Source organism: Cetorhinus maximus, chromosome 13 (assembly GCF_964194155.1).
Source record: "Cetorhinus maximus chromosome 13, sCetMax3.hap1.1, whole genome shotgun sequence".
Lineage (NCBI taxonomy): Eukaryota > Metazoa > Chordata > Chondrichthyes > Lamniformes > Cetorhinidae > Cetorhinus > Cetorhinus maximus.
In genome coordinates, this window is record NC_135891.1 from 15,986,636 (window position 1) to 15,997,152 (window position 10,517).

The following is a 10,517-nucleotide window of genomic DNA, read 5'->3' on the forward strand; positions in this document are numbered from 1 at the left end:
AGACCCCCACAGTGCGCATGCTCTTCGCCGGGCCACCGCGGTGTCGCCTGGGAGTTGGAGTCCGCTTCCTCCAGGCCGTCAGGTGCGCAGGTGACCTCCCCAGTCCTTGCTGTTGCGAGTAGGGAGGTGGGGAGGGTGTTGGGTTACCGCGGTAAGGGAAAGAACGTAACCTACTCGGCTTTTTTAATTGCATGCGATCTGCTGGATCCCCGCGCAGTGAAAATAAAACTGCAATAAAGCAAAATGCTTGAAATATAACACAAGTATAGGATCACAGTATCTTTACAGTGCAGATGGAGGCCATTCGGCCCATCAAGTCTGCACTGGCTCTCTGAAAGAGCCGTCCCACTCCCCTCCCTTATCTCTCTTCAGGTAGCAACCCTTTTGAATACCTGGATCAAACCTGCCTCCATCACCCTTTCAGCATCTATATAAATAAAAGGCAGGTTTTGACATTTTAGGTGTGCACCCTTCATCAGAACATAATTACTTGTGTAAAGTTTTAAATATAAGTAACTTAAGTAAGTATTCAATGTTAAAGTTTGGTATAGAATGTCATGGAATCCACAACAGCTCACACAAACTTTTTCTGAGTCTTCTGCCATATCTCTAATCCCTTCTCCCTCATCTAGGGAAGGGATTTATTTAAAGGAGTTGGGTATGCTCAGTGCAAAATATTGGATAGACAATGATTTTGGGGCAGGGAATTAGGACTATAATATTTGGTATACAAGGTATTGGATGCAGTGTCAGTACATAAAGAATGTAGCTGGCATTCAGCACATTGCCATTGGATTGTAGGTACAGCAATCAGTATAGAGAATTCGGTATAAAGAGAGTATTCAGTACATAGAATGTTTTCTGTATCTGATTGGATGTTCAAGAAATATGATTATGGGCAGGGAATAACCACAGAGCCTTTGCATATATGGCTGTGGCATCAATTCTACAGATTACAAGTTCAGGTATGCAGGTGACATTCAGATCATTGTGTACACAAGGTACAGCAGTAGTAGAATCAGGTATTGAGAGTCCATACAGTTGTAAAAGGTAATTACAAGAATCTTCAAACTAGCTTTTTGGCGTTGCTATACACTGGAATGTTGTGTAGCATAAGGAAAATTAAATTGCAAAGCCAGCAATAACCTATATGAGAAACAGGAAATTGTGTCAAATAAATGTTCTATTAGTTAATGCAAGGATTTGTTGTCTTGATGACTCAATAATAAAGGACTGATTCCAACAAATCTAGATTAAGAATTCATTAATTATAAATTTCACTTCAAAAGCCATTGTGGAGCTAAGAAGATGAAAACTATTAATTCAAAAACTGAGTTTGGTTGGATTGCACATAGTACTCTCAGGATGTGTGTTTAAGTGATTGGCTATTAATTGTTATTTTGATCTTACAATGCTCTAATTGTATTTTTGAACAGAAGTGTACTTAAATGCAGAAAGTACTGTCTACAATATGATGTCCCAGTATTGCTTGTTTTCTTAAATGAATCATGGATCTAATAGCATAATTACACGATAACTATTAAAATAATTACAGGGAAATAAATGTGTCTTGTATTAATGAAATACACACCTTGGGAACTGTATAGGGGAAAAATGTACCAACTTATTAAATTCTAACCTCATAATTCACTCACCCTTTATGAACCCTTGATTTTAACTCTGAAAATGAATGGGTTTTGAGTGAATAAAAATCTCACCCATGGAGCTGAGTGTCACTTGCATCCTCCCCACCCACCCCCACCTCATATGCGACTTCTACAAATATAAAGCAGAACCACGATTAAGCTAATGCCCAAGTTGATACAAATAATTAATTAGTCCCCAATATCTCACATGATCTCTGGTGCATTGTCAGAGAATTTCAGATTTACCAATGGAACTTCAGAGAGCTCCAACCTAAACTTGTGTATAATCTCAAATCAAATAAACCATCTCTAACTGAGACAGAGATCATTCTGTTGATGGGAACACCAGCTGTTCCCTGATGCCACCTTAGTAATAGAAATTCAATTATTAAATTTGCAGCATACATTTATGTTGGTTATCTGATTATACAAATGTCAGATAGTTTACTTTGGACTTGTGGCAAGAAGGTTGTGAACCACCATGATGGATATTGTCCACTGAAGAGCATAATGAGCAGTATTCCTATGGAATTACAGAGCAAAAAAATTACATGAGATGAGGGTCATAACCTGCCACACCCATATCTCATGAAAGAATAAAAAACAATCAAATGGCCAAGATGGAAAAATCAGACTTGGTATAGACTAGTTTAAACCATTTATTCAATGTGTTTATATACATATACCAATTAAGTGTGGTGGTGTGTTACAGTTCACTGGGAGTCCAAGTTGCTGTGGCAACATACACTTTTTTTTTTATATATACTGTAGCCTGGAGCTATGGATAGTGATGGTAGAGACACCCATCACATGGCTGACCAGAAATCTCTCCCACTCTTACAACCTACGATTGGCACATGTTGGAAGGATTTACAGGTTGGTACACAAGCGTTATAAACACTCCTTCCTTGGTGACACCCGAACCGGGAGCTTCTTGTTCAGAAACACGGACGCTACTCACTGCACCATAAGACCACCCACCATGTAAGTGTAGTTTTATGGAAACAAATCTCACTAAATTCAGGCACTAATTGGGGCCGATTTCTCTATTTACCTAAAAGGTACTGTGCCTTTTCTCTCTATCTCTCAGCTCCCTGCTCCCCTTTGCTGAACCACCATTGCTTCTCTGACTACAACCATGCCCATTTCCCCTGCCTCTGATTCAGGAATGTGAACAGGCATATTTTTAGCTTTAACCTCTTTTCCTAAATTATCCCACTTTCCGTGCGTGCATTTTCAAATGCTAAACGGTTCGGACTATTTTAATTCCAAGCAAACGGTGTGGTTCAAATTGAATGTCACTGCATAATTATTTCATTTTATTAAGGAACGTCTAAATTTCAAAAGATGGTTTAACCACTGCATTATTAAACTGGATTTTCACTTTTTAAAATGTGCGCTCTGTCAATTCGGTCTCTGATCTGCAGCAGCATTCAATAAGGTATTATTCTGAGCTCCCTACTTTTGATGTAAGCGTGCCAGAAGTTTATCTCAGGTCGTATACTCAAATCTTCACAGGTAATTAAAACAAAACATGACCTTGAAATTAAAGATAGTGTTGTGAAATCTACACCAGCTGCTAATCAGGTGGTGTGCATTTGTTTGCAATTGAAGTACCGGTGTTAACAGGGTTAATTTCACACCAATTATTTTGTTATGGTAATATCCCATAGTGCATTTCAAAACCTGTATTTAAAAGAAATGCTTGTGTGTACGTGCAGTGCCTAGAAAAATGCGCATTGGCCTCTGGAATGTGGGCGGCGATGTCTGCAGCTATCGGGTGGAGGTTTGGGAGGTGGGGAGAACACCTACGTGTCAGTGGTAGTACCTTCAAGTGTCTGTAAACTACACGGATTAATGCTTAATTCTAATACAGTACAACGCACAAGTTACTATTGAGGGGATGGGCGAGAGAGGGTCATTGACCTGGATTTAAAGCGCGCGCGCGCACACACACACACACGCCCTCTGCTGCATTATGAGGGTTTTTTTTATACCCACCAGATTCCTTCAGCGATCTTTCACCCTGGGTTTTTTGCTCCAGTCTGCGGCTTTTTGTCAGACCTGTGGAATCTCCTGCAAGGCCTGGGTTTCCGCCGCTGTCAGTCCCCTTCCAGCAGTAAAATAATTTATATTTAAAATATCAGATAATACTAATAAATCAGGGGCTGGATAGACCACCCCCACCCCCCCAGACCATTTGTGGATTCGTATGCACCCGTCAGTAAGAAACAACTTTTTCCTAATAATGCAATTTTAGTGCAATTGTATTGGGAAAAGGTAACATAAATATGTTCATAAGTACATTCCTGCCGAAGAGAGATATTCAACAGAGGAACGGCAGCTTTTGGAGGTGATTCTGGGCTCTTTGAGAGGCGTCATTTAGATTTGTCGGAGACCACCACTCAGCAAATGAAACACTTCTCGTTTCCTATTTATTTTGTCTTGATAATGCAGTGTCCATTCGCTGTCCTGTGGGTTGAAAAAAAAACTCCCTTGCAAATGGAGTCTCATCTTAGCCGCCCTGCTTAATGATAGTGAAACTTGTCAGAAAGAAGGGAAGCGCGATAATAGAGCAGTTTCCCAGCCGCTGAGCAGTATGGGCCAGCTAAGCATCCATTAATAACCAGGTATTTTTTTGCAACCCAGAGCTATTTAACAATTGGAGACAAAGGTTCGGGGCCGGAACATTAGCTGCTACAATGCAAAAGTTAAGAACGCTCAACTCACTGTTTTAAAAAATAGATATAGAAAGGTAGCACATATGGCTGCGCGTTAAAATGAAGGACGAAACCGACGATATTAGAACTCTAATACTTCTGTAATTCGGGTTACTTCGAGAAATCAACAATAAGACTATGCACCAGTATGAATTTTTCCATTCATCATAGCAGCCATACTTATAAATATTTAAGTATCATTTGCACCAAATTAAGATGCTCGCGTGCGATGAATTTACCCCTATTATTGGTTTGAGACTACAAACTCAATTCGCTTCAAACCTCTATACTGCGGTTATAATCTTTGTACATGGACAACTTTTCATATGTACTTTATTCTCTGGAATGTAAGAAGGTCATGAAATATGCTATATAAATGCAAGCTGTTTCTTTCTCACTTCACCCTTTTACCCAAAGCAGTTTTGGATATGCATCTACAAGACAACCATATAATTTTAAATAATAAGCTAAGGTCATGTAGCACTTGTTGCAACTCCAGCTCAGTGCAAAGCCATGTTACGAAATTATTTTGAATAATTTTAGCATTCAAAGAAATTTGAAACTCCTGTTCATTCTCTCAAAATATCAATCCCTTTAACTGCCCAGAGCATAGGTAAGAGCAATGTATAACAACTTGCATTTATATAGCACCTTTAACATAGTAAAAACACCCAGAAGTGCTTCACAAGAGTGTGATCAGATAAAAAAAAATTGACATGGATTCAAAGAAGGGGACATTAGCACAGGTTAACAAAAGCTTGATCAAGAAGAAAGATTTTTTAGGGAGCGAGAAGTGGAGGAGGAAGGAATTCCACAGCTTAGGGCTTAAGAGTTGGAGAAATACAGAGCTCTTAAGAGAATTGGAGGAGGTTACAGAGATGGAGGGGGGTGGCGGGCTATGAAGAGGTTTGAATATGAGAATGAGAATTTTAAAACCAAGGTATTTGGAAACTGGGAGCCAATATAGTCAGTGAACATAGAAATGATAGATGGATGGGTTGGTGCAAGTTAGGATACTGGAGCAAAATTTTGGATGTGCTTAAGTTTATTGAGGTTGGAAGATGGGAGGCCAACCAAGAGAGCATTGAAATAGTCGAGTCTGGAGATAACAAAAGCAGCAGTAAGGTTTTCAATAGCAGATGCAGCAACGGTCATAGAGAAAATATTAGAAGCCATTATTAAAGATGTTATAGCAGGGCACTTAGAAAAAATCAAGGCAATCAGGCAGAATCAACATGGTTTTGTGAAAGGGAAATCATGTTTAACCAATTTATTGTTATTTGAAGGAGTCACATGTGCTGTGGATAAAGGAGAACCGGTGGATGTACTGACTTAGATTTCAAGAAGGCGTTTGATAAAGTGCCACATCAAAGTTTATTGTGGAAAAGCAAAGCTCATGGTGTAGGGGGTAATATATTGGCATGGATAGAAGATTGGCTAGCCAACAAGAAGCAGAGAGTTGGCATAATTGGGTCTTTTCTGGTTGGCAGGAGTAGTGGTGCCACAGGGATCAGTACTGGGACCTCAATTTTTTACAATTTACAAAAATGACTTGGATGAAGGGACCAAAGGAATAGTGGCTAAATTTGCTGATGACACAAAGATAGGTAGGAAGGTAAGTTGCAAAGAGGACGTAAGGAGGCTACAAAGGGACATAGATAGGTTAAGTGAGTGGGCAAAGATCTGGCAAATGGAGTATAATGTGGGGAAAAGTGTAATTTTTCGTTTTAGCAGGAAGAATAAGCAAGCTTATCTAAATGGTGAGAGATTGCAGAGCTCTGAGATTGAGGGGGATCTTGGTGTCCTAGTGCATGAATCACAAAAGGCTAGTTGCAGATACAGCAAGTAATTAGGAAAGCTAATAGAATGTTATCGTTTATTGTGAGGGGAATTGATTACAAAAGTAGGGAGGTTATGCTTCAGTTGTACAGGGCATTGGGAGACCAGATCTGTGTACAATACTGATCTCCTTATTTAAGAACAGATGTAAATGCGTTCGCAGTTCAGAGAAGGTTTACTAGACTAATACCAGGAATGGGCAAGGTGTCTTATGAGGAAAAATTGGACAGGTTAGGTTCATATTCACTGGAATTTAGAAAAGTAACCTTGGTTTTAAAATTCTCATTCTCATATTCAAACTTGATTGAAACCTTGATTGAAAGATTCTGAGGAGCCTTGACAAGGTGAATGTGGAGAGGATGTTTCCTCTTGTGGGAGAATCTAGAGCTTGGGGGTCACTGTTTAAAAATAAGGGATCGCTCATTTAAAACAGGGATGAGACTTTTTTTTCTCTGAGGATCATGAGTCTTTGGAACTCTCTTCCTGAAAAATCAGTGGAAGCAGAGCCTTTGAATATTTTTAAGGCAGAGCTAGATAGATTCTTGATAAACAAGGGGGTGAAAGGTTATTGGGAGTTGGCAGGAATGTGGAGTTGAGGTTACAAGATTAGGAGTAATGGTCAGGTATGCTAATTGGCAGGATGCGACTAGTGATGTTAGACAGGGATCCATGTTAGGGCCTCAATTATTTACTGTATTTAATAACTTGGATTATAGGATAGAAAGCCAAATGTACACAAGTTTTCAGATGACACAAAGCTAGGCAGCATAGTAAGCAGGGTAGATGGGAATGTAAAATTACAAGATATTACTAAATTAAACAAATGGACAAGCTGTGGCAAATGAACTTAATGCTGTTGAAGCAAGTGTGAGGGTGAGGTTATCCATTTTGGACATTAAAAAAAGACAGATAGGAGTACTTTATAACTGGTGAAAAGGTAAAACCAATGAAAGTCCAAAGAGACTTTCAGGGTCTATTTATATAGATTAAAAAGTAATTTAGAAGATTATGGGATCATTTAATCAAAGTTTTCAAGATATTAGGGTAGGTAGAGAGAAACTATTTCTACTGGTTGGAGAATCCGTGACATGTCCCAAAATTAGAACCAAGCCTTTCAGGAGTGAAGTTAGGAAATACTTTTACATGAAAAGTGTGGTAAAAAATTTGGAACTCTCTTCTGCAAATGGCTGTTGATGTGGGTCAATTGTTAGATTTAAATCAATAGATTTCTGCTAACGGTATGAGGAGTTTGAGGAAAAGGCAGGTATACAGATATAGGCCACAGACCAGCTATGATTTCATGAATAACAGAACAGGCTCGAGGGACTATATGACCTTCACCTGTTCATCACTTTGCTGGCTGCAAAGGGGCCAATATATTATGTATGCAGCAAGCAATGCTCCATTGGTGAGTAATTTTTAGTGGACTGAATCTTGGTGGGAAAATTTAATGTACATTGGGCCAGTAAGATACCCCATGAGTTGCAAATATTAAGAGCTTGCTGGTTGATTTATACTCTGCCATTTTAACAAACAGTATCGCACCCTTAAGACTCCCCATTATTTTTAAGAACTTGCTAGATTTGTGCATCAACCAACCTCTCTGGCTCTAAAAGGGAACAATTTACATAGTTTAATCTCATTCCTGTACGTAGTCATTGTTAGAAATTTTTAAAAAGTCGCATTTAAATTTTCCTTTGTCTCTCCCAAACCAATTTTTCTTTCCCTCTTTTATTTCTTTTTTGAATCTAATTTGATTAATTCGCTCTCCATCATGACACTCTCAATCCTCAAGTCTCATTGATTAAGAAGATTGAATGTTGGTCCCATAGTTCACAGAGGCACCCCAGATGCCCTGTTGCCCTAACCAAGCCATAATCAACTTGCACTTCCAGCAAGTTACAGGGCAAAGTTTCAAACTGAAGGGTGCAGAATAAGATCAGAAAAAGGAAAAACAAATGGTGCATGCTCTGCTCTAATAAGATCTTGCACACGTTATGAGTGTCAGCAGTACCTGCACATTTCTCCTGACTTAATGCTAATATAATTCCAAAATTGTAACATTGCATTGGAGTTAAACTACACCTCATGTGTAGTATGAATGGCACAAAATTATTGCCAGTGATACAGAGACCAGAAAAGTTCCAGTGTTTCTCTCTGATTTCCACTTTCAATCAAAACAGCAGCGAAATACACAACTTGCATCAGTGACCATGAGCTAGCAGAGGGAGGAATTCAACCCAAGGTTTCTGTTCCTGATCACTATATCTCAACCTTTCAGCAGATTAACTAATATGGCATGAGCCAAGGTTGCAAGATTGCTGAATCCAAAAGGATTATTGTCGATTCCAACCTAGAATTTCTGTTTATGCTATTTTGTAGGTTTTCTGCTAATCTCCTGCTGAAATTATAACAGAACCTCAAAAGAACTCTTGTGGAAATTAAAGGACGCTAGTCCAGTATGGTAATTATTTAAATGTTTCTAATTTCCATGGTTAACTTCACAAGTGCCAATTTACATTCATTTGCCTCAATATTTTTTGTGTTTTGGATTTTTAAAAATTTACTTTTCTCCTGTGTCCCACTTACTTTGATTCATTATCTTTTTCAGTTATTTACATTTTTAAAATTAAATTTCTTCAAAATTATTTCAATGGAGATATCTCTACTCACTACTACACCCAACCTCAGAGACAAAAATTACACTTGCACATTGTGAAAAATGCTGCAGATATGCTTTTACTAGTTTATGTATGACAATTGGATGGTGTCCATGGAATCTAAGTGGCCGGTTGCAGTTCTTGGCAGCTCCATCATTAGGGATAAAGCAGGGATGGACAATTTTAACAGGCCAAAAGCAACCCTAAAACAGTTGTGCTGCATTTACCACCTCATTACTCCCTCCAACCCCACCGGCCATCATTGCCCACTAGGCATTACTATGCAGAAAGGTCTGCGACTGCTCCCAAGTCCTATGTTCCTATATGGTTGTCAACTCTCCCAGATTGTCCTGGGCACTAATGCTAAGGGTCTGGGAGAAAAGTACTGTGTCATTCGTGGAAGTTCATACTTCTGTATCTCGGCCACCTGTGCAATCTACAGTTGCAATTTCCAGACCCAGCGTCATAGCTGACACACAAAGAATCTGATAAAAACAAAAAACTGCGGATGCTGGAAATCCAAAACAAAAACAGAATTACCTGGAAAAACTCAGCAGGTCTGGCAGCATCGGCGGAGAAGAAAAGAGTTGATGTTTCGAGTCCTCATGACCCTTCAACAGAACTGTGGCAGTGTGCTTTGAGAACTGGCACAAGAAAACTTGTACATTAGTTTCTGCAAATTTCAATTCTGTCTACTAAGCAGCCTGCCTCAGGTTATAAAAAACCTTCTTTTATTTTGGATTTTTCACGACCACACTATGTCCCAAAATGCTTCACAATTAAGAATTTTTGAAGTGCTACCATGGCTTCCATGTTTCCAACACACAGCAAGATGAGAACATTACCAGATAATGCTTTAGTGACATTAAGGGATAAATATTAGTTATGATAAAAGGAAGTACCCCATGCTATTCAAATAGTGTCATGGAATCTTTTATATCCACCTACAGGGGTAGATAGAACCTCTTCCATCCGGAAGATGGCATCTTCCACAGTTGGTCACTCAGTACTGAAGTGTCAGCTGAGATGATATCCTCATTGGATAGATGATCAGGACTGGAGCTCCTAATTACAACAATGCCCACCCAGCAGTTCTCTTGCTGCCCATTTAATGTAGTAGTGTTTAGATTTCAAGTATGCACAAGAGATAGGCAACACACTAATTTACTTGTAGCTGGAGAGGGGAAGCACATTATTGAAGAGCTTTCACAGAGAGGGACCCTCAAATCCCTTCAACAGAAAGGATAATTTGAACTGGATGGCAAAGATTTTAAGTATTTACAGCTTCTAACTATATAGTATGGGGATATTGGATAAAAGCTGTTAGATATTTGTTTTTATATCATCTGCAGTAGCTTCTTGCAGATAAAGAATTATCCGAAGAGTCATATTGAACTCAAAGCGTTAACTGTTTCTCTCTCCACAGATGCTTCCAGAGATGCTGAGTTTTTCCAGCATTGTGTGCTTCTATTTCAGAATTATCTTGGTTCACTGGTGTGAAATTCCAAGTTAAAACCTCTTAAGATGACATGGTTTCTTCCAGAGCAAATAGACTGCCATCTAGGAGTCTGATATGTTATTCAGCGAATTCAGACTTACTGCAACATTATAAAATCAGTCACAGAATAAATGGAGATTCCATCAAAACTCCA